Here is a 27,996-nt window from a genome sequence, read left to right as displayed (position 1 = left end):
CCCCGCCCTTTTCTTATCATCCTAGATCTGGATGCCCTTCAGGGAACCTAAAAACCAGCGAGTCCCGGAAAGGCCTCTGGTAATTGCCAAGCCGAAAGCCTTCTGCCACTTAGTTAATGTGCACCTGGCAGCTTAGGTGGCCGCGGAGAAAGCAACTTTGGCTGCATCAAGGTCCGGCACAAGTCTAGAGAAGCTTCAGCCAGTTCCAGTGAGTTGGGATAAATGAAACGTGGATCTACCATAGAAGTCTGTCCGTCTTACCGGATAAGCGAGCACCTTTACCGGGGAAGTTGGATAATAGTTTACCGTTAAGGTTAAAAGCAGCACAGTGCCTGCGGCAGGGAACCAGTAATGAGTTACAGCTGAGAAATGGGTGCTTACTTTGACAGACGCGTGTGTGGGATTGTGCTCCTGATTTTAATTGGAAGGTTATTTAATAGAATAATGTAACTAAACTTTCCAACATAAAGAGCAGTTACCAAACAGAAGTAGAATTATTCGCTAACAGTTGGGTTGTCCAGGCACACTTGGCAGTGAAAGGATAGCATCTTTTTTCTCTTTTTATCTGTAGTGCCAAACAGAACTTGGTATAGAAGTACTTGCTAAATCACTATTGAATTTAATGGAACATTTAAAGGTGCACCAGGTTCATTGTCCCGCGTGTTAAAATGCAGGCTCCAGGAGGTATTTTCTTTCTTGTTCACTACTGTATCTCCAGCTCAAATAAAAAGTACAAATAAATTAAGAATATTAATCACATGTGATATCCTCAAGTGTTAAGTATTTAATAGCTGTAAATCCAGTACCTGGATTAGTAAACTGCAGTACTGGACCTTAGATAACAAAATCTGAAGTTGGTCCCCTTGGTCTGAACTTTACAGTATAGCTATTACCAACAATCTGGAAGCAGCCATGGAGATGATTTGGCAATAGACATATTCCGTTGATTATTAGTTTGTGCCTTGATAAATTAATTCCAGTTTTAAGTCTCAGGTTGGCCTGTGCATTGGTGAATATGGGCATCTCAGATCCATGGGCTTTCAGAGCTGGAGGGGATGGTAGTGGGTATGTAGCTGAACCCCTAGAACTTGCAGACCCTAGAACCTGGTTTGAATACTCACTCTGTCACTCACCAGCAGAGCAATCATGGGCCAGTGTCTCAACCTATTTGAGCTTTCATTTCCTCATCTGCAAAACGGGTCTTGTTACAATACCAACCTCTTACTATCAAATGAATGAGGTAAAGTGAGTAGAGTATTCAGCACAGTATCTGACACATGTTGTTTTGGGGATTATTATCATTATGACCGAAAAAGTACCCCAATTTGAACAATAGTCAGGGTAAGGCCAAGTTTTGGGGGAATTTAGGTAATGTCCAATGACATAACATTTAAGTTTAGCAGCACTTAAATTTTGTGGCATTTGGGGGTATTGTGCATATCCTGTTTGTTCATTCAGTAGGTGCATATGTATGCTTAAAGGGTGGACAAAACTGAATGCCATCTAGGTCAGATGTGTGGTGAAGATAGCACCACCACAAAGAGAGGACTTTCTTTATCCACTGCTACTGCCTGTGTGGCTGGGTTAAATTAGGGAGTCACATGCCACCTGGGCTCTTTCTCTGTAAGATAAAGTGGTCAGGAACAGAGGGACAAAATGACACATAAGGACCTTTGGCCCTAAACTTTTCTTATCCTCTATATATTTACCATTTCAACCACAACCAAAATCCTGTTATAGTAAGGATATTTATCATCTTGTGGAACAAGAAGTCCAGAGGTAAGGCAGACTTCAGGACTGGTTGAGTTAGTAACTCAACGATTTCATAATGTACTCAGTTCTTGGCAGCTTTATACTTGGCTTTTAACCAAGTTGATTTCTGGTTCCTTTAGTGGTAAATATAACTACCAGCAGCAACAGGAACCATGTAATTCATTTTTCACTTCCACTGGGTGATAGAAATGACGTCTAGATTTCTTCTATCTCTTTGAAGTCTTCAGCAACTGTCTCCTTCAATCACTTTGGACAGAATTGTGTCACATATCCAAATCTAAGCCAGCAAAGGATATGGTTACCTGTAGACCAATGCAGTCCACATCTTAAACTGAGGTCTCGCCCAAACTTTACTTTTTTTCTCAATGGAAATGAGGTGGAATGGGTGCTGGGAAGTCAGCCACAAAGTACACTATAGTTTCGTTGTAGGAATTTAATGATAATAAAAGAAAACATAATAGTAACATAAATTTGTTATTTACAATGTGATTTTTAGGCATAAGTGTTGTTTTATTTAGGTAGGCAAAATAATATTCATTTATAATGTTCTTTCAGCTCAGCTTTTGCAAAGGGAATTTTATATAAATTTTGGAAATATAAAGAGCCTTTAAACCCATTTTATGTTAGAGATTGAAATGAACTAGAGGCACTAGTCTAAACTTATTATTTACAAATGAATATACCCCACAGAGAAATGACTGAGCAAACACACAGTTAGATAGAAGAAATATATTCTAATGTTTGATAGCAGAGTAGGGTGACTATAGTTAAATGTATTTTATATTTCAAAATAGCTAGAAGACAGGACTTGAAATGTTCCCGTCACATAGAAATGATAAATACTCGAGGTAATGGATACCCTAAATACCCTGACTGGATTGTTACACGTTCAATGCATGTAACAAAATATCACATCTGCCCTATAAATGTATAGAAATATTATTTATCAATACACAAAAACTAAGTACAACTAGAGTATTTGCCTCCATGGGGCAATGTCAGATTTGGAAGCAGCATGTCAAAGGCAGTTTCTTTTTCTCCCATGAACTACGCTCAAGACTGAACATTTATTCATTAACACAAAATATTTTAAAAATCTTATCCTGTTTCCAAAATTAAAGACATAGCTCTCTATACAATTATTTCTCTTTTATACTCCTAATTGTGATGTATAACTCATTGCTGGCCAGGAGTAGGTCAGAAGTTAGAAGTTACAGGAAAAAGGTTTCAGAGCAAAAGCCACACCCTGCCCAAAGAAAAACAATTCCCGTCCACTGCTCAGTTCTAATTAAACAACAACACAACTGAAACTAAATAATAGAATTTCAAGGAGAGTATTTAAGGTTCACTTTTTAATATAAATTAGATGTTTAAGTAATACAAATTTTATCTTAAATATAACAGGGGAAAAGGACCTTACGAATCATTGCGTTTTAGTGATTTTGAAAGTTCCTTTGGTGAAAACTTTTCACCTACTCCATTTTCAGTAAGATTATATTGGAATAATCTCAATCAAGTTAAGATTGTAAAATATTTTTAAGTGCTCCTTTAAAAAATGATTCTGTATTAACCACCATGAACTATTGTGTTAGACCTTCACTCTGAACGAATTTTTTCAAATATTTAATAAAGCTGTGAAAGAATCAGTATAAATTCTTTTGAGGCTTTCCTGTGTGGAGAGCAATGTGCTCAATTTTTCAAAAGATACAAAAATAAGTAAAATTAATTCCTTGCCCTCAAGATACCTCTAATCTAGGAAAGTGAATGGAGAGGACATTTCTCTGTTGCTTTTGCCTGCCCAGCATTCATTCCTCCTCCTTCTGGTGATTCCTCCAAGAGACCAACCCACCTTCATTCTTTGACTATGGGAGTCAGATGGGGCTGACTGTAATTCCCCTCATCCGCCGGGCGGACTCCTAATGTGCCAGCTATCTTGGTTTGTCCCGAATGGAAGAGGTTCCTGGGACATGGGATTTTTAATCCTAAAATCAGAAAAGCAACAAGCAAATCGGGGTGAGTTGGTCACCCTAACCCTGACTCAAGCTTGGCCTTTTGGAGCCAATTTTACTCCATTAACCACATGAATTAGTTCAGTGATGGGGACATGCCTCAGTCCAGGCCATAAAGACTCAATTCTGAAACTTTTGTTGAAACAATTGGGAAAGAGTCCCTGTTTCAGCAACAATTGCTAAATAGGTAGAGTATAAGCTTACCTATTTGGCAATTGTTGATACTCTACCTATTTAGCAATCATTGAAGCTGCTGGTGGCCATCATTGTCACTGTAAAGGGAAAGTCTACCTGAGAATGAAGGCAACACAGAAGAAAGCAAAGCCAAGAGCTGGAGTCCAACACGTGATGATATTGAGCACGTGGGTCCAAGTTTCCCTGAAGCTTCATCCTTGGACTTTTCACTTTATATGACTCAGTAAATTATCTTTTTGCTTAAACTATTTTTTTAACTTTTTAGAAATATATATATATTAATTATACTTTAAGTTCTAAGGTACATGTGCACAACGTGCAAGTTTGTCACATATGTATACATGTGCCATGTTGGTGTGCTGCACCCATTAACTCGTCATTTACATTATGTATATCTACTAATGCCATCCCTCCCCACTCCCCCAACCCCACAACAGGCCCTGGTGTGTGATGTTCCCCTTCCTGTGTCCAAGTGTTCTCATTGTTCAATTCCCACCTATGAGTGAGAATGTGCGGTGTTTGGTTTTTTGTCCTTGTGATAGTTTGCTGAGAATGATGGTTTCCAGCTTCATCCATGTCCCTACAAAGGACATGAACTCATTATTTTTTATGACTGCATAGTATTCCATGGTGTATATGTGCCACATTTTCTTAATCCAGTCTATTATTGTTGGACATTTGGGTTGGATCCAAGTCTTTGCTATTGTGAGTAGTGCTGCAGTAAACATAATGTGTGCATGTGTCTTTATAGCAGCATGATTTATAATCCTTTGGGTATATACCCAGTAATGGGATGGCTGGGTCAAATGGTATTTCTAGTTCTAGATCCCTGAGGAATCGCCACACTGACTTCCACAGTGATTGAACTAGCTTACAGTCCCACCAACAGTGTAAAACTGTTCCTATTCCTCCACATCCTCTCCAGCACCTGTTGTTTCCTGACTTTTTAATGATCGCAATTCTAACTGGTTTGAGATGACATCTCATTGTGGTTTTGATTTGCATTTCTCTGATGGCCAGTGATGATGAGCATTTTTTCATGTGTCTGTTGGCTGCGTAAATGTCTTCTTTTGAGAAGTGTCTGTTCATGTCCTTTGCCCACTTTTTGATGGGGTTGTTTGTTTTTTTCTTGTAAATTTGTTTGAGTTCATTGTAGATTCTGGATATTAGCCCTTTGTCAGATGAGTAGATTGCAAAAATTTTCTCCCATTCTGTAGGTTGCCTGTTCACTCTGATGGTAGTTTCTTTTGCTGTGCAGAAGCTCTTTAGTTTAATTAGATCCCATTTGTCAATTTTGGCTTTTGTTGCCATTGTTTTTGGTGTTTTACACATGAAGTCCTTGCCCATGCCTATGTCCTGAATGGTATTGTGTAGGTTTTCATCTAGGGTTTCAATGGTTTTAGGTCTAACATTTAAGTCTTTAATCCATCTTGAATTAATTTTTGTATAAGGTGTAAGGAAGGGATCCAGTTTCAGCTTTCTACATATGGCTAGCCAGTTTTCCCAGCACCATTTGTTAAATAGGGAATCCTTTCCCCATTGCTTGTTTTTGTCAGATTTGTCAAAGATCAGATAGTTTTAGATGTGTGGTATTATTTCTGAGGGCTCTGTTCTGTTCCATTAGTCTATATCTCTGTTTTGGTACCAGTACCATGCTGTTTTGGTTACTGTAGCCTTGTAGTATAGCTTGAAGTCAAGTAGCGTGATGCCTCCAGCTTTGTTCTTTTGGCTTAGGATTGACTTGGCGATGCGGGCTCTTTTTTGGTTCCATATGAACTTTAAAGTAGTTTTTTCCAATTCTGTGAAGAAAGTCAATGGTAGCTTGATGGGGATGGCCTTGAATCTATAAATTACCTTGGGCAGTATGGCCGTTTTCATAATATTGATTCTTCCTATCCATGAACCTGGAATGTTCTTCCATTTGTTTGTGTCCTCTTTTATTTCATTGAGCAGTGGTTTGTAGTTCTCCTTGAAGTGGTCCTTCACATCCCTTGTAAGTTCGATTCCTAGGTATTTTATTCTCTTTGAAGCAATTGTGAATGGGAGTTCACTCATGATTTGGCTCTCTGTTTGTCTATTATTGGTGTATAAGAATGCTTGTGATTTTTGTACATTGATTTTGTATCCTGACACTTTGCTGAAGTTGCTTATCAGCTTAAGGAGATTTTCAGCTGAGACAATGGGGTTTTCTAGATATACAATCATGTCATCTGCAAACAGAGACAATTTGACATCCTCTTTTCCTAATTGAATACCCTTTATTTCTTTCTCCTGCCTGATTGCTCTGGCCAGAACTTCCAACACTATGTTGAATAGGAGTGGTTAGAGAGGGCATCCCTGTCTTGTGCCAGTTTTCAAAGGGAATGCTTCCGGTTTTTGCCCATTCAGTATGATATTGGCTGTGGGTCTGTCATAAATAGGTCTTAATATTTTTAGATACGTCCCATCAATACCTAATTTATTGAGCGTTTTTAGCATGAAGTGTTGTTGAATTTTGTCAAAGGCCTTTTCTGCATCTATTGAGATAATCACGTATTTTTTGTCTTTGGTTCTGTTAATATGCTGGATTACGTTTACTGATTTTCGTATGTTGAAGCAGCCTTGCATCCCAGGGATGAAGCCCACTTGATCATGGTGGATAAGCTTTTTGATGTGCTGCTGGATTCGGTTTGCCAATATTTTATTGAGGATTTTTGCATTGATATTCATCAGGGATATTGGTCTAAAATTCTCTTTTTTTTCTTGTGTCTTTTCCAGGCTTTGGTATCAGGATGATGCTGGCCTCATAAAATGAGTTAGGGAGGATTCCCTCTTTTTCTATTGATTGGAATAGTTTCAGAAGGAATGGTACCAGCTCCTCCTTGTACCTATGATAGAATTCGTCTGTGAATCCATCTGGTCCTGGACTCTTTTTGGTTGGTAAGCTATTGATTATTCCCACAATTTCAGAGCCTGTTATTGATCTATTCAGAGATTCAACTTCTTCCTGGTTTAGTCTTGGGAGGGTGTATATGTCAAGGAGTTTATCCATTTCTTCTAGATTTTCTAGTTTATTTGCATAGAGGTGTTTATAGTACTCTCTGATGGTAGTTTGTATTTCTGTGAGGATAGGTGGTGGTATCCCATTCATCATTTTTTATTGCGTCTATTTTATTCTTCTCTCTTTTCTTCTTTATTAGTCTTGCTAGTGGTCTATCAATTTTGTTGATCTTTTCAAAAAACCAGCTCCCGGATTCATTGATTTTTTGAAGGGTTTTTTGTGTCTCTATCTCCTTCAGTTCTGCTCTGATCTTAGTTATTTCTTGCCTTCTGCTAGCCTTTGAATGTGTGTGCTCTTTCTTCTCTAGTTCTTTTAATTGTGATGTTAGGGTGTCAATTTTATATCTTTCCTGCTTTCTCTTGTGGGCATTTATTTTAGTGCTATAAATTTCCCTCTACACACTGCTTTAAATGTGTCCCAGAGATTCTGGTATGTTGTGTCTTTGTTCTCATTGGTTTCAAAGAACATCTTTATTTCTGCCTTCATTTTGTTATGTACCCAGTAGTCATTCAGGAGCAGATTGTGCAGTTTCCATGTAGTTGAGTGGTTTTGAGTGAGTTTCTTAATCCTGAGTTCTAGTTTGATTGCACTGTGGCTTGAGAAACAGTTTGTTATAATTTCTGTTCTTTTACATTTGCTGAGGAGTGCTTTACTTCCAACTATGTGGTCAGTTTTGGAATAGGTGCAGTGTGGTGCTGAGAAGAATGTGTATTCTGTTGATTTGGGGTGGAGAGTTCTGTAGATGTCTATTAGGTCTGCTTGGTTCAGAGCTGAATTCAATTCCTGGATATCCTTGTTAACTTTCTGTCTCGTTAATCTCTCTAATGTTGACAGTGGGGTGTTAAAGTCTCCCATTATTATTGTGTGGGAGTCTAAGTCTCTTTTAGGTCTGTAAGGACTTGCTTTATGAATCTTGGTGCTCCTGTATTGGGTGCATATATATTTAGGATAGTTAGCTCTTCTTGTTGAATTGATCCCTTTACCATTATGTAACAGCCTTTTTTGTCTCTTTTGATCTTTGCTGGTTTAAAGTCTGTTTTATCAGAGACTAGGATTGCAACCCCTGCCTTTTTCTGTTTTTCATTTGCTTGGTAGATCTTCCATCCCTTTATTTTGAGCCTATGTGTGTCTCTGCATGTGAGATGGGTTTCCTGAATACAGCACACTGATGGGTCTTGACTCTTTATCCAATTTGCCATCTGTGTCTTTTAATTGGAGCATTTAGCCCATTTACATTTAAAGTTAATATTGTTATGTGTGAATTTGATCCTGTCATTATGAAGTTAGCTGGTTATTTTGCTCATTAGTTGATGCAGTTTCTTCCTAGCATCGATGGGCTTTACAATTTGGCATGTTTTTGCAGTGGCTGGTACTGGTTGTTCCTTTTTATGTTTAGTGCTTCCTTCAGGAGCTCTTTTAGGGCAGGCCTGGTGGTGACAAAATCTCTCAGCATTTGCTTGTCTGTAAAGTATTTTATTTCTCCTTCACTTATGAAGCTTAGTTTGGCTGGATATGAAATTCTGGGTTGAAAATTCTTTTCTTGAAGAATGTTGAATATTGGCCCCCACTCTCTTCTGGCTTGTAAAGTTTCTACCAAGAGATCCGCTGTTAGTCTGATGGGCTTCCCTTTGTGGGTAACCTGACCTTTCTCTCTGGCTGCCCTTAACATTTTTTCCTTCATTTCAACTTTGGTGAATCTGACAATGATGGGTCTTGGAGTTGCTCTTCTCATGGAGTATCTTTGTGGTGTTCTCTGTATTTCTTGAATTTGAATGTTGGCCTGCCTTGCTAGGTTGGGGAAATTTTCCTGGATAATATCCTGCAGAGTGTTTTCCAATTTGGTTCCATTCTCCCCGTCACTTTCAGGTGACCAATCAGATATAGATTTGGTCTTTTCACATAGTCCCATATTTCTTGGAGGCTTTGTTCATTTCTTTTTATTCTTTTTTCTCTAAACTTCTCTTCTTGCTTCTTTTCATTAATTTGATCTTCCATCACTGATACCCTTTCTTCTAGTTGACCGAATCGGCTACTGAAGCTTGTGCATTCATCACATAGTTCTTGTGCCATGGTTTTCAGCTCCATCAGGTCCTTTAAGGTCTTCTCTGCATTGGTTATTCTGGTTAGCCATTCGTCTAATCTTTTTTCCATGTTTTTAACTTCTTTGCGATGGGTTCGTACTTCCTCCTTTAGCTCGGAGAAGTTTGATCATCTAAAGCCTTCTTCTCTCAACTCGTCAAAGTCATTCTCCGTCCAGCTTTGTTCCATTGCTGTTGAGAAGCTGCGTTCCTTTGGAGGAGGAGAGGCGCTCTGATTTTTAGAATTTTCAGTTTTTTTTTTCTGTTTTTTCCCCATCTTTGTGGTTTTATCTACCTTTGGTCTTTGATGATGGTGACGTACAGATGGGGTTTTGGTGTGGATGTCCTTTCTGTTTGTTAGTTTTCCTTTTAACAGTCAGGACCCTCAGCTGCAGGTCTGTTGGAGTTTGCTGGAGGTCCACTCCAGACCCTGTTTGCCTGGGTATCGGCAGTGGAGGCTGCAGAACAGCGAATATTGCTGAACAGCAAATGTTGCTGTCTGATCATTCCTCAGGCGGTTTCGTCTCAGAGGAGAACCCGGCCGTGTGAGGTGTCAGTCTGCCCCTACTGGTGGGTGCCTCCCAGATAGGCTACTAGGGGTCAGGGAACCACTTGAGGAGGTAGTCTGTCCATTCTCAGATCTCCAACTCCGTGCTTGGAGAACCACTACTGTCTTCAATGCTGTCAGACAGGGATGTATAATTCTGCAGAAGTTGCTGCTGCCTTTTGTTCAGCTATGCCCTACCCCCAGAGGTGGAGTCTACAGAGGCAGGCAGGCCTCCTTGAGCTGCAGTGGGCTCCACCCAGTTCAAGCTTCCTGGCCGCTTTGTTTACCTACTCAAGCCTCAGCAATGGTGGGCGCCCCTCCCCCACCCTCGCTGCCACCTTGCAGTTCCATCTCAGACTGCTGTGCTAGCAATGAGTGAGGCTCCGCGGGCATGGGACCCTCCGAGCCAGGCACGAGATTTAATCTCCTGTTGTGCCGTTTGCTAAGACCATTGGAAAAGCGCAGTATTAGGGTGGGAGTGACCTGATTTTCAAGGTGCAGTCTGTCACAGCTTTGCCTGGCTATGAAAGGGAATTCCCTGACCCCTTGTACTTCCCCGGTGAGGCGATGCCTCGCCCTGCTTTGGCTCATGCTCGGTGCACTGCACCCACTGTCCTGCACCCACTGTGCAACAAGCCCCAGTGAGATGAACCTGGTACCTCAGTTGGAAATGCAGAAATCACCCGTCTTCTGCGTCGCTCTCTCTGGGAGCTGTAGACTGGAGCTGTTCCTATTTGGTCATGTTGGAACCGCCAACTGGTCTGCTTAAACTGCTTTTAATTGGGTTTCTACTACTTGTATCTAAATAAGGGCTAAGAAGAGGGACCATGTGTTTGCACTATACTATCAAGTGAGGTAATTGCTATAAAAGAGTCCCAAAAGGAGAAGAGGTTAAATCAGGCAGAGGTTAAATTCAGCTGCAAGAAGTCAGGAAATTGATTCAGGATGAGCTGGTGTTTGATTAATTCTTGCAGATTAGCATGGTATAAGTAGTTTCCTATGACTGCTCTACCACAAACTTAGTGGCTTGACCAACACAAATTTCTTACTTCCAGTTCTGGAGGTCAGAAGCTGAGTGAGAATGGGTCAGCAGGGCTACATTCCTTCTGGATTTCTTGAAAAGAATTCATTTCCTTGCCTTTTCCAGCCTCTAGAGGCCACCTATATTCCTCGACTTGTGGCCTCATACTCTTATCTGCAAAGCATCTTCTAATCTCTCCCTCTCTGATTCTGACTCTCCTGCCTCCTTTTTCCCTGATAAGGATTCCACATCGTGATTACACATTGGGCCTACCTAGATGATGCAAGATAATATCTCCCCTTCTCAAGGCCCTTACTTAATTATGCCTGGTAGGTCCCCTTTATTACATAAGGTAACTTGTACATTCTGGGGATTAGGATGTAGACATCTTTGGGTGACTATTAAGGTCTGGCTGATGCAATAGCATTGACAAAGGCACCAAGATAAGAGAAGTATGTTAGTTCTTGAAAATAATTTAATTTTCCTGGAAAATATTTGAGAGATCATTGGGATTGAGGCTGGAAAGTTTGGTTAAAATCATATTATCTTGTAGACAGGGAAGGAATCATACCTCATTTAGTACTTAATGAGGTGCAAAGCACTATACTTTTTATATTATAGAAATAGGGATGAGTAAAACATTATCTCTACCCTCAAAAACTTTACAATGTGGTAGGGAGAAAGGCGTCTATATGTAAAGCGCCCAGGATAGTCCTAGTTTATGCCTGTTGTGCCCCATAAATATTCATTGTGCCCCCTTTCACCTTCAAAATGTCTCGGTCTGGATGATGAAATATGTCATCACCCTACCTAAATGGCATCATCATCAATATTTATTGAATATTACCATGTAGGAGCCCTGTGTTAGACCCTGGGAGAAAGCAAAAGATAGAGGCAACTTTTCTGGGCTCAAGGTGTTTACCATTTAGTTTCAGAGTACAAAGATGTTTATAACATGATAAGATAACAAATAATATTTGGTCTACAAAGCCGCGCGTAAATGCTAAGGAAGAGAAACAGAAAATAGGTGCTACAGACAGCAAGAGCTGTAAGAAGATGAGAGACATCCCTGCAGCCTGGGTGAGCTGGGCAGGCTGTGGCCAGTGAGATATGCAGTTGGCACTGGAGCTTCAAATGTAGGCAGGCTTGTGGAAATAGAGATGCACAGGAGGCACCCAGGCAAGGACATAGACCACTTGTGATGTGTCAATAGAGATGGAGAAAATTGTCACTGCCTAGTGTTTCAGTATTTCGCTGAATCCAAGATATACCCTTTGTTAAGAAATCCTATTATTTTATATACCACTAAGAAAAATTGTTACTAATCAACTTTGAGAAACATTCTGATTTCAGAGACGTTAAAATGTGAAAAAAAAATCTATTTTAGAATCAGTGAAATAAGATAATATTTCTTCTCAAATTTAAAGATTCTTGCTAAAGTGGCTCACCTCTGGACTTAATTTCTTTCAATTTTTTAAAATTGTTGTTTGTTGTTTCTAACCACTGGTCATCCTATAGCTTTCCCCCAAGGATATTTATATCTCAAACTATGGTTCTACAAAAATGTATGTAGAATTTAATAAACATTCTTCCTAATAGTGTGATTAAAAGAATTCTTTTTATTCACAAACCCTCCCTTGGATCCTACTTGAAATCTCCAGAACTAGTATAGCCCACTTAAGATATTAAAAGAGCTATACATTTTAATTGGGTTGAGTCCAGATAGAGTAATATATTAGTTAACCAACACATTTGCATGTATTAGTTTACTGTTTCCCAAACCTGCTGAATTACAGAATCACCTGTGGCTTTTGTTAAAACTGTCCCAAGCCCCTCCTTTGAAGATTTGGATCTAGTAAATCTTATGTGGTGTCTGAGGACTTCTATTTCTCACAAGCACTGGGTGTCTCATGATCAGGCATGTTTGGGAAGTATCAGATTAGGTAGTAAGTGGTAACCTGGTATCCTGGTGTGTTACATGGTGGAGTGCAGCCGACAGGACACCATGGGGACACTTGCATGAAGGGGAGAAGCTATTGTGTGAAACATGGGGCTCTGTACACTAGGTAGAGAAGAGCCTCAGATTGGCCAGGGACAATTTGAGGTCACTAAATGCTTAAGTAAGGAAAGGAAGTCTGGAATAATAATTGAACTTTGAATGTGTTGAGTGCTTTGCAGCCTACAAAATGCTTTTACGTTAGAGTCTTACTTGGTTTTCACAACTGGTCTGTAGATAAGCATGCCCTTTATATCCATGTTATTTCTAAATCACAGAGGTTAAGGTGTTCACCTAAGGTTCTATGGGAAGTGTCAGGACTGAGCCCTGCAGTGGATGCAGGAGCAGTGGATGAAGAGAGCCCTTCTCTTCTGATGCCATCAGCTGCTGACTTCACCACACATCTGACCTAGAAGATCATCAATTTTGTCCACCCTTTAAGCAACCAGGCACCTACTGAATGAACAAAGAGGATATGGACAATATCCTGCCAGTGCTAGAAAATTTAAGTTCTGCTAAATTGGATATTACGTACATTCCCCCAGAGCTTGGCCTTACCCTATTGTTCAAATTGGGGTACATTTTTCTGGTCATAATGATAATAATCCCCAACACTTAACATGTGTCAGATACTGTGCTGAGTACTTGCTTTAAAGCTTGTCATTCATTTGACAGTAACCCCAAGAGATATGTACTTAACAAGGCCCTTTTTGCAGATGAGGAAATGAAAGCTCAAATAGCTCGAGACATTGGCCCATGATTGTTCTGCTGGTGAGTAGCAGAGTGAATACTCAAATTCAGGTCTGGCAGGTTCTAGGAATTGTGCTACATAACCTTTACCATCCCCCCAGCTTTGACAGCCCATATTCACCAATGCACAGGCCAGCCTTGAGGCTTGAAACTGGAATTAACCTATCAAGGCGCAAACTAAAAATCAGAAAAATCAGAATACATCTAGCCTCAAATTCTCTCCACAGCTGCTTCCAGACTCTGGTCTTGCTAATGGTTATACCCTAAAGTCTTGATAATGATTCTATCATTATCATTCTGGTAATGGCTATACCAATGGGGTCAGGGCCCCACTCTCACATGTTCTAAAAATATAGGTAATTTATAGAGGAGGATAAAAAATAGCATGAGTTTTTATAATTATATCCAAAATTTCCAGGTAATTTTACATTTGACTTGAACTTCCTTGAACTTTTTAAGGCCAGCTTCCATCCCTGAAGATACCGGTTCCCTCTTTTATGTCATGTGAAAAACTGGCTGGGCCCTGCCCTATTTCTGACCTGGCATGAATGCCATCTGATTTACTTAACCTAAGGCACCTGGGTGTAACTGGTTTTGTTAGACACATGTAAATATCTTTCCTGCAGATTACAGAAACCCAAGCATTATAATCTCTTTTGACATTCATTAAAAATAAAGGGTCTACTTGTTTCAGTGACATAATTTTTCCGAGATAAACAGAGGCTGCTTCTGTTGAAGTCACCTTTCGTAGAAGGCGTACAAAATTAGTTAATAGTACTGTAATTGTGTTAGTGCATTCCGAAGGTAAATACAAACAAACAAAATGGAAAGTTTTAATTAGTGTAACTCTTTGTAGTAAAACTCAAAAGCTGAAAAAAGGGAAAAAATTATTATTATGAAATTATAAGACTAGAGGAAGCACAGTTTAGAGCAGCTTATCTATATTGCCTGCTCACACCTAGGATGTGTCCTACCAGATTCTGCAGACCCAGAAACAGATTAGGGAAGCAAGAAATTTGGTAAATTAAAATATTTGGTAAGATGGGAAAGTCAGAATCTGTGCTCGGCCACAAGGTGTGGCCTCAGTGAAAAAGGAGGTGGATTTCTGACCCCTTTTCTAGGAGCTGGTAGAGTACTGGCTTCTCACTGTTCCTGTTTAGATGATAGTGGTGTCATTACTGACTGCCCATAAATAACCTCTAGGCCCAATTCCTCAAATTACTCTTAGCATCATGGTTTCCAACTATCCTCCTAAGCTCTCAACCAGAGGTCCAGAATCTCTCCAGGGTCACCTACTGTGGTCCAGTCTCCAGGGATTCAATGGAGTTGCTAAGCTACTACTCAAATCCCCTGTCTTCTCACTTTTCTCTCCACATAACTCATCGTCAGTGCTCAGATATCCTTGTGTCAATGAGCTGTCTTGTTATCATCCCTGGATTTTTGCCCTGGTCACCCACTGGTTTATAGAATCCCCTAGCCACCCATGACCTCCATATCACTCTCCCAAGTCCCCCATACACTCAGCAACCTCTTTCAGCTGCTTCTGTAGCCCTCAGACACATGCAGGACCTCTCAGAGACTTACACAAGTTGTCCACCTGTGTTAGTTTGCTGGGACTGCCATAACAAAGTACCAGAGACTGGGAGGCTTTAAACAACAGCAATTTATTTTCTCATAATTCTGAAGGGTTGAAGAACTGTTAGAATAGGCAGATTGATGCAAGCAGACAGGAGGACCCCTTGAAAAAAGGGAGGTCTGGAAAATCTCACATGCCAGAGACCACCTGAAACATGTATGCTAGACAGGATCAGAGAGGAGGGCAAGTACCTATACAAGAAGGAACTCCCATTAAGATGCCCGGTAAGAGCATGCTCTGCAGTTAACCTGACAGAATGTAGCTAGATACATGCTGATAAGGAGGAAAGAGGGCAAAACAGAAACTCCTAAGAGATACACAGGTGCCATAAGTATAGGTTTGACTGTTATCCCATCTTCTGGGGGTGACGGTAACAAGCAGTGCTGCCAATAGGTAAAATTTGCAGCCAACACTGGGCTGCTCATGCACATCAACTGACAGTAAAGGAGAATCCCACACCCTGGTGTGGGAACTAGATGGGGGAAAGGCAGGGACTTAAGGCAATAGCAGACAAACTAGACAAAGAAAAAAGGTAGAGACTTAAAGCAGAGGTGGGAACTTCAAGAAAGGGTTCCACATAATAAAAACTGCAGTGTAGAGCTCTTGGGGCTGCTATCCTACTCACTCTTTCAGGAGCCCATTCTGCCTCATCTTTCAGAGTGTACTATCTCTTTAAATAAACTCTCTCCTCTCCATTTCCCTTCAATAAAACTCTCTGCTATCTTTGAACTGTTTCTTGGCTGAAATCTTTCTCCCAAAATAACTAAGGACTGAAGATTCCCCCACTTTCTGGTAACAGAACAATATCAAGGTATCAGCAGAGTGGGTTTCCTCTGAGGGACACTCTCCTTGGCTTATGGATGGCCATCTTCTCTCCATCTTCATGTGGTTTACCCCACTGTGCATGTTTATGTCCTCATCTCTTTTGATAAGGACATTGGTCAGATTGGGGCCAACCTCTGTGGCCTCATTTTAAATTAATTACCTCTTTAAGGGCCCTGTCTCCAAATGCAATCATATTCTGAGGTACTAGGGGTGAGGACTTCAATATGTGAATTTTAAGGGGGCAGGGACACACAATTCAGCCCATACCATCTAATTAAAGAAGTGTCTGGTCCCCTTGCCAGCGTGACTCACCTGTTGGCAGATTTGACCCACCTGCTGGTAAGTGTTCCACACCTGCTGGCCGGTGTCATATAACTGCTCACATCGCTTACCTGCCTACTGACAGAACCTGCCTACTTGCTGGGCTGTAAGAAACCCCTGACTTCCTAATAGCCACAGCCTGATTCCTGACATCACCTGTTTGCAAAGCTGCCCCACAACTTGTTTCTTACCTCCTCCAGCAATGCCTTAGGCCACCCCCCTTCTTCCCGAACCCTACTCTACTCACCTTCTAGCTGTTTCTTCCCTTCCCACTTCTTACTCTCTAGTCTTCACTCAGCAGCCAGTTGGAGCTTTTGAATTGGGAAATCATTTCCTGTGGCTCATTTGCTCAGACACTACAAATGTTCTCTCATATTCAGAATTAATCCAGGCTCCTCACTGTGGCTGATGGTGCCTCACAGCATCTGACCCCTGAGTAGTTGCGTATTTCCCAGACCTCAGTTCCCTCCAACTCACAATCTCATATACATCATCCTTAACAACCTGGCCTGGCCTGGCCTGGCCTGGCCTGCTACTTATTCTTTTTTGTTTTCTGAGACAGATTCTTGCTCTGTCACCCAGGCTGGAATGCAGTGGCATCATCTCAGCTTATTGCAACCTCCACCTCCTGGGTTCAAGTGATTCTCCTGCCTAGCCTCCTGAGTAGCTGGGATTACAGGTACCTGCCACCATGCTCAGCTAATTTTTATATTGTAAGTAGAGATGGGGTTTCACCATGTTGGCCAGGCTGTTCTCAAACTCCTGACCTCATGTGATCTGCCCATCTTGGTCTCCCAAAGTTCTAGAATTACAGGCGTCAGCCACTGTGCCCAGCCTGCTTGTTCTTATTTCTTCTTCTCAGAGACCTTGATAAGCTCATTTATGCCTCAAAACCTTTGCTGCATCCCCACTGCCTAAACCACCCTCCACACAAAGCTTTGAGTGTCTCATCCCCATACTCATTAAATCTCTGCAAGAGAAACTGTTTATTAATAAGTGTATAAATTGCTAATAACCCACAAAAGGCAGATTAATTGGAGAAAAGGCATACAAATTTATTAACATGCACATGGAGAGCAAACCACAGAGTGATTACCACCCCCAAAGGCATTCAGAAGCCGATACACCATCTTGAAGATGCAGAAAGAATGGGGACTTTGATTGTGGCAAAACAGATTATGGTGGTAACACAGGTTATGAAAGGGGGAAAAGATGAGGGTAGCTAGCAAAGGTGGTCTGGTTATATAATAAAACTCACAGGTGAAAGCTCTTAGAGAAAATAGATGGTAAATGTTTCTTTTAGACCTTTTAAGATAATCAGACTCTCAGGTAATTTTTTCTAGGTCCAGACAGGGGAAGGCCTCAGAAAAGCTGGCTGCATCTATGCAGATTATCTACTGATACAAATGCCGCCCACCAAAGACAGCTTTGCAGGGTTACTTCTGTTTGTCGGTTCTCTGAGCAGCCATCTCAAAATATGTCAAATAAGTATATTTTAGGATGAAATATTTTAGGGAGATTTCCTTCAGTCCTTATGTATTCATCTGTTTTCACATTGCTGATAAAGACATACTTGAGACTGGTTAATTTATAAAGAAAAAGAGGTTTTATTGACCCACAATTCCACATGGCTAGGGAGGCCTCACAATCATGGTGGAAGGTAAAAGGTTATATCTTACATAGCGGCAGACAAGACAGAACTTGTGCAGGGAAACTTCTCTTTATAAAACCATCAGATCTCATGAGACTCATTCACTATCATGAGAACAGCACAGGAAAGACCTGCCCCCATGATTCGATCACTTCCCACCAGGCCCCTCTCACGACACATGGTAATCGTGGGAGCTACAATTCAAGATGAGATTTGGGTGGGGACACAGCCAAACCATACCACCTTACTTTGAAACTTTAAAATGTTTTGTACATAGTTGATAACTTTGCAGATATTTGGGTTAAATGTTGTTAGATAGAGAGGAAAAGGAAGGGAAAAGAAAACAAATGATGATAAACAAAAAAGACTAAATTTAAACATATCCCATATCTTCTTGAATCAACCTCTTAGACCTGAGAATAGATCAGGTTAATTAAATAGCTGTGTCCCATTTCAGGAGGTGGCATTGCAGATGGGCTAGGCCTCTATATATGGCAAACATCTTTAGTAAGAGGTATTTCTAAGGAAATAGAAGAAAAACAAAAGTGAATGTCTGAAGCAGTCTACACACTGATTTTTCTAGAGACTCTAAAGCATCTTCAGATGGCAGGGGCTATCTGACAGATTTTTTCTGGATTTGTAGTTTGAATTAAGTGTTCAAGTGAGCTTTCTGAGTAGTCCATACATCAGGCATGAAGGCTGTTTATCTATAAGTTGCTGTGGTGATTTCTTCTAGAGTTTAATTCAAGTTGTCTGTTTCCAAAAAAAAAGGACAGGTTTGATTTCTAGTGATTCCAAGTGAGAGAAATAGAAGAAAAATGTGAAAACATTAGTTTGGAGACTTGTAACAAGGAAAGAATTAAGGGTTCAGCCCAAATTGTAGGAAATTGTAAAAATTAAAAAACTACCAACAAGGCTACAATCGAATAACAAGTGTACTGTAATTTTCTTCTCAAACATAATTTTTTCTCTCCCCAGTTCCCCATTTCTACCAAGCATAAAGAATAGTAGGACCAATTTATTTGCAAAATAAGTTTTAGTTTTATTGTATTTGGCTTGATTATTTGCATAAAATGCAGCAAACACAGTGATTGACTATGTAGGTTTTTTAAGTTGGCTTTGCTGGAGAAAATCATGAAGAATCTAAGATTAGACTTTTAAAAGCCTTGAGGCTAGGAAATCAAGCCAAGAGTTTGCCAACAGACTGTGCTTGTAATATCCACATGAATTGGGTAAATTCTTTTATTCTTGAGGTCCCACAAGATCTTGAAGTTCCTGGTCCTATCAGAAAGTGACATTCTTTACCTACCTACCTACCTCTTATAAGGTCAAAGAAACCTTATAAGAGGACCATGTTGACAAGGTACCATATCAGTCTTTCCAATCTCAAAGCAGTCTGGTCATATCTGAAAATATGCCTTTCCAGTAAAAACCTTGGAAAAATAACTAGTGTCTCAAATAACATTCTGTTACAAAAGAAAACAGATTCTTATTGAAATTATGCAAGTAACTATGTTGCCATAAATTAAAAATACTCACAAATAGTTTCCTGTTGGGGTGATCAGACCCAACACCAGGTATTGGGGGTGACAAAGTCCAGTGGAGTCAAAGGATTGAGAAAAAGACAGTTTGAGAGAGAAAGGTGGGACACAAGGAGGCCCATCGCGATCATGGAGGCTACAAAGGCCCTGAGCTCTGGGAACCCACGCTATTTATTGGTAATCCAACAAAGAAACAGGTGGTGAGAATGTGGAGGACAAAAGGTCAGGCGTATGATCTACAGCTGTGATGGTTTAGCATTTATAGGGAACATGTTCTGCTACTTGAGGTAATGGAGAGCAGGTTCTTTTAACTCAAGAGACAATTGATCCTGGGAGAGCAAGGAGCAAGGAGCCAGCAAGTCTAGACCCATTCCAGAGCTACAAGCCCTGGATTCTATCCAAGCCACGAGGGATTTTATGCCCTGGGCTTAGATTATGGTGGGTGAGGGTAGCCTTCCACCCTTTAGCACAGAATTTAGTGTTCCAAAGGCCACAAGAGGTTTTAGACCCTGGACCCCGGACATGTTCCAAGACTCTTTTACATTATGTCAGACATGCAAGCCCTGCCTCAGCTTCTCCCAACACTCAGCTTTTCCCAACAGTTTCCAAATTCTGGAGAAATCAGGTAAAGAGTAAGATAAACCTTTCAACTTTGCTCACAAAAGTATACTTTACCAATATACACAAAAGTATACACAAAAGTGTACTTTAACAATATACAAAAGTATATTGTTGTAAGCTACAAGTAGCTCAAAAGAAAAAGTGTTCTTGACTCTGGAAAACAAAACATAAAAAGAATCAGCAATGTTTCAAACAAAGTCATAAAAAATTATTTCAGTCCTCTATTCATTCCCATGTAATTCATACTTGCTTTGATTGCTGCTGAGTTAGCAATCCTCATGAACACATCAGCATTTTTTTTTTTTTTTTTTTTTTTTTTTTTTAGTGGAGACTGTTTCACCATTTTGGCCAGGATGGTCTCGATCTCTTGACCTCATGATGCACCCGCCTCGGCCTCCCACAGTGCTGGGATTACAGGTGTAAGCCACTGTACCCGGCAGAACACATCAGCTTTTTAATTAGAGTCCTGGAAGTTTTTAATCTAGTCCAATGTTATGGAGTAGATTAAACAATGATCTCCAAAGTTACCAGAAACCTGTATTCAAGAGTGTTAAATACTGGTCAGGATGCTTTCCAAAAATTTTCTTGAAGAAGAAGGAAATTTGGGACTATAGCCAATTATAAACCATTCTTTGAGAAAAATCAAAGTAAAATAATAATTATCTATGGGTGACAAAATACTTAGAAATAGCTATAAAGACAGAATTAATAAGAAAAGTTGGTTATTCCAGTGGCATACAACAATTTAGTGTAATAATCATAATTATTACTGATAACATATCCTAAGACATGTAAGAATTTAAGGAATCTATACAACCTTGGGACACATTAATAACATATTTATACAAGTTAAACACCATTTCTTATTTGACAATGCTTGCCATATCACTTTAACATACTAAATTAGCCTAATAAGTCTCTCTTGGACTTTCAGGATCCCTAATATACAAAAAGTTAATTTTAGGCCAAAGATCAAATTTGGAATTTGAAATATGATTTTGGAAAGTGCTCAAAATGGGAACACAAGTCACTGAAAAAAAACATTCATTCAATTAGCCAAAGTGATAATTCAAAGCTTTCAAAAGGCAAAATCATATAGAGTGACAGGAGACTCAGCTTTTCAAACAATTAAAAGGCCTGATAGGCAAGGTGTGGTGGCTCACACCTGTAATCTCAGCACTTTGGGAGGTCGAGGCCAATGGATCACCTTAGTCAGGAGTTCAAGACGAGCCTGGCCAACATGGTGAAACCCTGTCTCTACTAAAAATACAAAAAAATCAGCCGAGCATGGTGGTGGGCACCTGTAATCCCAGCTACTTGGGAGGCTGAGGCAGGAGAATCGCTTGAACCCAGGAGGTGGAGGTTGCAGTGAGCCAAGATCACACTATCGCACACCAGCCTGGGCAACAAGAATGAAACTCCGTCTCTCTCTCTCTCTCTCACACACACACACACACACAAAGACCCGATAAAGAGGCAAACAAAATCTGTCTCTCTTCCCTTTTTTTTTTTGCAATTTACATAAAATGTAAACAAAAAATATTTTACTATCTCTTATGAACATTACACAAAAATCATGTTCTAAAAAGAAAGTCAAATTTCACTTTTGCATCAGTGTATTATTAATGCTAACAATAATTTTAATAAAATCTTATAAGTAGATTCATGCAATCTCAATCAGCTTTGACCACACACAATAATATTTCCATAAACCCTTTTTAACATCTTATAATTTTCCCCATTTTCTTTCTTTCCAACTTTCTGTATCCATTGATTTTTTTTTTTTTTTTGATGGAGTTTTGCTCTTGTTGCCCTGGCTGGAGTGCAATGGCGTGATCTCTGTTCACTGCAACCCCAGCCTCCTGGGTTCAAGCAATTCTCCTGCCTCAGCCTCCGAGTGGCTAGGATTACAGGCATGTGCCACCACACTTGGCTAATTTTGTATTTCTAGTAGAGATAGGGTTTTGCCATGTTGGCCAGACAGGTCTTGAACTCCCGACCTCAGGTGATCTGCCCACCTCGACCTCCCAAAGTGCTGGGATTATAGGCGTGAGCCACTGCACCTGGCTCCATTCAGTTTTATCTATTATTATTTTTATTATCTTCAATTTAAAACAACTTTTAAAATCCTCTAAACTAAACAAAATTACTTTTCCTTTAACAAAACCCACATTTTCCTGTCTTCTTATGTAACCTTTTTTAAACCAAAAATACTTCCTACTTTTCTTATGTACTTTGTATACAGAACTGTTTATTTTATTAATATATCTAGCAATTTTAACTACATATATTAATTACAATGTTATATTTTATTTTGGTAACCCTTATTTTGTGAAAATCCTAGGAAATAAGCAATTTTAATTATGTACCAGATGCAGATCCTGGGACAAGGGACAGGGATGTGAAGACTATGCCTGGAGGATCCAACTCCTCCTAGCAAGGCTAGAAGGCACAGCTGAGCCAGGGAGAAAGGGATTAGGCCCTGTTCCCAGGCCTCACCATGGTCACTTGCCTAGACCTCAAAATCTAAAGGCTGAAATCCAAAAACATAAACTCACAGATTAAAAATGTCATAAAAGCAACAGTTTTATCACTTTAAAACATCTATTAGAGACAGTATACACCTGTCTGACCAATAGAACCAGGCAAAAAAAAAAGTCTAAATTAAATTCTGAAGACATTTATATTTTACCAATAACTTTTAAAATCACTTTATTTATGAAAGATTACTAAAATCATGTAAATTTAATAAACTTTTGGGCTAGTTATTTATGAGCACTCATTTATTTATAAAGTTGGGACAATATATAAACATAGATGTGTACCCATGTATACATAAAAATACAAACATAAAAAAAGACTTTATAGCTTTGACTTTAAAATTTTAGCCGTGAGACCATTGAAACTCACTAGTTTAAAAGGCAGTTGGATTCAAACTGTACCTTTGTAAATGCAAAAGGATAAAGTTTATCTTTCTTACATAGGTAAAGCCCTCACTGAGTTTTAGATTAAACATGGTAGCAAATTTACATCTCAAAGCACAGAGAAAGAGGATTTAGCTTTTTCAAGGAGTTTGGGTGTGTTAGAGGAAGATTAAAAATAAATGCCAAGGTAACATAAAACCATAGGATTTCATAAGGAAACATGCAGATGGGCCTAGAGGAAATTTAGAAACCTTTTCAAAATAACCAGCTAAACACCAGAAAGTCATATTTTGGAGACCAATCTATTTGAATAGGTGGCTTTTAAATTTTGTCTTCATTCTTCAACTGGACCACTGACCTCAGGGCAAAGCTCATTAACAAATTGGGCCCCAAAAAAGCGTTGCAGGTTTTATGGGGGACCTAATATTTAAATATGTGAAAAGCAGGCACAGCTGGAAAGTATAATATCTAGATCTTTAAAAATCAAGGATTCCGGCCTGGCGTAGTGACTCATGCCTATAATCCCAGCACTTTGGGAGGCTGAGGCAGGTGGATCACAATGTCAAGGGATTGAGACCATCCTGGCCAACATGGTGAAACCCTGTCTGTACTAAAAATACAAAAATTAGCTGGGCATGGTAGCACGCTCCTGTAGTCCCAGCTATTCAGGAGGCTGAGGTAGGAGCCTCAATCGCTTGAACCTGGGAGGCAGAGGTTGCAGTGAGCCGAGATCACACCACTGCACTCCAGCCTGGTGACAGAGCGAAACTCTGTTCCACTTTTCCATTGAATTCCAGGTGCTACAAAATAGGCACACATCTTGAGATGAGGGCTAGGCAAACAGTTCTTGTTACAAAGACATTGCCCCTAAGCTGGTGGGCAACCCAGAATCATTTGACCCACTTTGACAAGCTCATCCCCCATGGGAGTCTCATCCCTCTGTGGTGAGCACTCTCATAGACTCCAAGTGTTCAAACTGCACCTTTCTCATCTAAACACAAAGAGATACATAGCCGCCTGTAGTGACAACCATTTATTGCAATCACTGTCAGAACCTCCTAAACTGTAGTTCTTGCCAGTGACCCACCAGCCATTGCACACATAAAGGTCAAGTTCTCTCTTAGAGTACAAAGTAATTCTTAGCATCCCCAAGGCCAAAGAGATCAGGTAACAGAATGTAAAATAGAGCAGAGCTTTAGACCTGAGAGAACCTGCCTGTGACTCTTGAAACTCCACAAGGAAAACAGAAGACTTCAAAAGGGGGTGAGTGGCACCTTTTTCTGAGTTTCTTAAGGGGCCTGAGTCACTAGCACTCCCTTCTAGGTCTTTTCATGTGGTATCAAAGACAGTAAAGAAAAAGACAGCATAGGGAGGAGAAGTAAATAGAATAATTCTTGAGAAAGGAAAAGAACAGAGGAACCAAGCACATATTTAAAAGAGGTTTCAGTTGACTGAAAAAAATTCCCCCAAACAGGCCTTAAAAAGCAGGAAGACCTTTTTAGAAAAGTATATGTGTATATATAGCTTGAATCTTGGCTTTTAATGAAGCTGACTTCTGACCATGGAGATCTTTTCAAAAAAATCCTTTTAAATCTCTAACAGATTTTAACCAGTACAAACAACTGACATTTCTGGCTTTTAACTTTAAAAAAATATATATATTCTCTCACCTCATAAGATCCAGAACCACCTCAAAGACAGCTCAAAGAAAGGAGTTTTATTAGCCACAAAGGTGTTACAACCCACATCTGTCTAGCTGCATTCTCTTAAAGTCTCAGCGTCTCAGCTGACCATTTTCACCCAAATGCCCAAAAGCCCCATATGTCCCACTCAAAAGCTTCCCATGAAAGAGAAAAGGACCAATAAATGCCTACTCCCAAAAGCCAAAAGTCACACAAACTTCAAACCAAAAGAGATTGATTCCCTGACCAGGAATCAAACCAAGGCTGCAGGAATGAAGGCATGGAATTTTAGCTGTCACACTGCAAGCTGGACTAGACTTCATTGTGAATCCTGCAAAGGGTCCAAAGCAGGCAGTTTTAATGTACAAAGGCTTTTAACTTTGTTTCAGGTCAGATTTTTGCTCTTTAATTTAGTCAAGAAAATCTCTAAGGCTAACCATGATACTATTATATGTGTCTTTCTTTCAATTTGGTCTTCCTACAGGTACAAAGAAGTCAATTATTTAGAATAAGGGATCTCCAAATTTCCTTTTTTTTTTTTTCAAACGTAGGAGTCTTTGCCTCTTTATGGAAAGCTCAGGGTGTATTATAATTTGCCAGGCTTAGAACAAAGTGGTGCTTCCTAGAGAAGGCATAGAAGAAGCAATCCCCCAAATCCCCCTCCCCCAAAATTCATTACCAGGGATAGTCTCAGATAGCAAAACACTCTTGTTGCCATAGACTAACAAGCAACAAGGTTGATACAACAGAAGTCCCATGGTGATGGGACTTGTTAAGACAAACTCGCCTGAGAACTTGACACGTTCAGAACAGAAACTGTGCTGGCCTCAAGTTCCCAGCCATTTTTAGAATGGTCACCTGTCATGACTTGAAGATCATGCCCCCCAGATGGTGGAGACAAAAAGAATGTGCTCTCACTTCATCACAAGTCAAGCTCTCATGGACATAAAACAAGACGAGAGGAAACCTTATCCAGTACCCATCTTTCTGACAGAACAGCACAGAAAAACAAATGCATAGGAAAATATTATTTCTGGAAGAAAAGGGATTAAATATGAATATGCATACCAAAAAATACACCAGAGTTGTACGTGACTACACCCAGAAAAACAAAGGCATAGGAAAAGATGATTTCTGGAAGAAAAGGGATTCAATATGAGTATACAGAGTTGTACTTGACTACACCAAGACTAGTCACACAAATCGTTTTCTCCTATTAATCAAAACCTTGCAGGTGAAAAAGAAACAGTGCTTTTTACCATTTGCTCCACCACAGAGAGACAGACAGAGGCTGGGAGCCTGATGGGTAAGAATCTCTTACCCTTCTGCTGGCTTGTCAGGTCCTGAGTTCCCTTAGCTGCAGCTTCCAGAAGAGTGGAGCTTTGGAATCCTGCTCACAGCAACAAAACAGTAGGAGCCAAAGGAAAACCTCCCCTTTGCCCTCTGAAGTTTGCTGAAAAAATCAACTCAGATGAATTGGAGAAAAGGCATACAAATTTGTTAATGTGCACATGAAGGAAAACCACAGAGTAACTGCCCCACCCTCCAATGGAGTTAGGAAACATATGCCATCCTGAGGTTGCAGAAAGAATGGCAGCTTGGATCATGGCAAAACAGATTATGGTGGCAACATACATTATGGGAGGGCAAGGAGAGGAGGCCTGGCTAGCAAAGGTGGTCTTGTTATATAAATAAAACTTCACAGGTATCAGTCCTCAGAAGGAATAGATAGTAAGACTCTCATTAATCTTTCTTAGACAAGGAAAGGCCTCATACAAAACCTAGCTACATCAGTGCAGATTGTCTACAGATGTAAATGTCCCCTACGAAAGACAGCTTTGCAGGGTTACTTCCGTTTGCAGGGTCTCTGAACAGCCACCCCACCTCGAAGTATGTCAAAGAAGTATACTTTGGGGTGAAATATTTTTATTTCCTTCAGTCACTATTTATCATATTTTTCAAAAGCCTACAGGAAATGTTATATATAATTTTAAGAAGCCCATTTGTTTGCTTGAAGATCTTAATTGTGAGTTTTGCTGCAACTAGTTACAGGACTATAGGTAAATTAGTTAATCTCTTCAAGTCTGTATTATTTTCCTTGTAAAATGGAAACACTGCTGTTTGCTATCCTCAAAAAAAAAAAAAAAAGCTGAGTGAAACTCATGTGTGATATGATCAAATGAGATAATACTTTGAGAAAGAATTAATCAAAGAAGAAATTTTTAAACTCATCTGGATATCCCTTGCTATATTTGAATATGTGTTTATCCGCAAGGGAGAGATGGAGAGCAATATTACCGATTCTTCACAAGGCATTCTTCATTGACGTTTGTCCCAGTCTTGTGTTTCTTTCTTCTCTGATTTTTACTTTTAGTTTATGTCACCTAATCCTTTCTGGAATCAGGGGACGTTACATATAAATACATTTTAAAACAGCACTCACCCTTTGTATACTTGAATCATGCTTTAAAAAAACAATTCAGAAATTCAACTACCCTATGAACTCTGTGATGTGTATTTTATTAACCCTTTATTCTATATCTATAATTTGAAGATGGCTGGAGTCAGCTGGCAAATACAGAAGCAGGAAACATTACACTGAAGCTCAGAAAATAATATCCCCAAATGAAGGCATCAGAAATAAAAGTTCTTCTCTGACCTTCTTTCTCTCAAGGTGAGTCCTAAAAACCAGAATCCCTTTTCCCCAAAGGCAGCCATAAAAATCTTAGAATATTACTCTGACTTTCCCTTTGCTTTTCTGTATATAAAAATTGGACATAAAGAAATTTTCTGACCTCCCTTATTTGTCTGTAGGTCATAAGACCTCCATTCCATAGAGGGTCCTGTGCCACACCCAGAAGGAAGGAACGCTGCTCAGAGAGGCCAAGAGGAGTCTAGACAGACAGGCCCTGCTGGGGTTTCCCAACTTCATCTATTAGCATTAGATCATACCCTTATTGTCCAATCATATTTCTGCATCACTGCTCATACTTTGTTGAACCTAAGCAAAAATTGGACAATTTTCTGTGTATTTTTGGGTCCTCATTCAGAAGGTTCCTGTGTGTATATGTTAAATAAATTTTTATGATTTTTCTCCAATTATTCTGCCTTGTGTGAAGTGATTTTTCCATGAAACTTCAGGGGCTTATTGTAGGCCCTGGCCCCTACAATTAGTATAACCTAGGACATAAATTTACCCTTCTATTACCTCACTCCGAATACCACACCCACCCCCAACACACACACTTTTTCTTTTTTTTTTCTCAATATTCTAGAATGTACCTGGAATGAGCCTAAAATATTTTTTCCCCAAGGAATGGTGTAATGTATGGAATGGTTATCTCTAGGGGTATTTAGCTTATGAATGATTAAAGAAAAAGTCAAAA

General features: G+C 39.8%; 1 long non-coding RNA gene across 2 annotated transcripts; it reads left to right on the top strand.

Moving 5' to 3' along the window:
• The first annotated feature begins 4 nt into the window (after positions 1–4).
• LOC129038827 (uncharacterized) lies at positions 5–27,709 on the top strand. 2 transcript variants are annotated; one of them, XR_008503236.2, is made up of 4 exons: positions 19–208; positions 6,735–6,896; positions 27,165–27,284; positions 27,425–27,709. It is a non-coding gene; the product is annotated as an uncharacterized LOC129038827 (long non-coding RNA). The 2 variants fall into 2 exon arrangements; XR_008503237.2 differs by lacking the exon at positions 6,735–6,896 and having other exon boundaries at positions 5–208.
• Positions 27,710–27,996: the final 287 nt, after the last annotated feature.

This window comes from Pongo pygmaeus, chromosome 5 (genome assembly GCF_028885625.2).
Source record: "Pongo pygmaeus isolate AG05252 chromosome 5, NHGRI_mPonPyg2-v2.0_pri, whole genome shotgun sequence".
NCBI lineage: Eukaryota > Metazoa > Chordata > Mammalia > Primates > Hominidae > Pongo > Pongo pygmaeus.
This window is presented reverse-complemented; position numbering and strand designations above follow the sequence as displayed.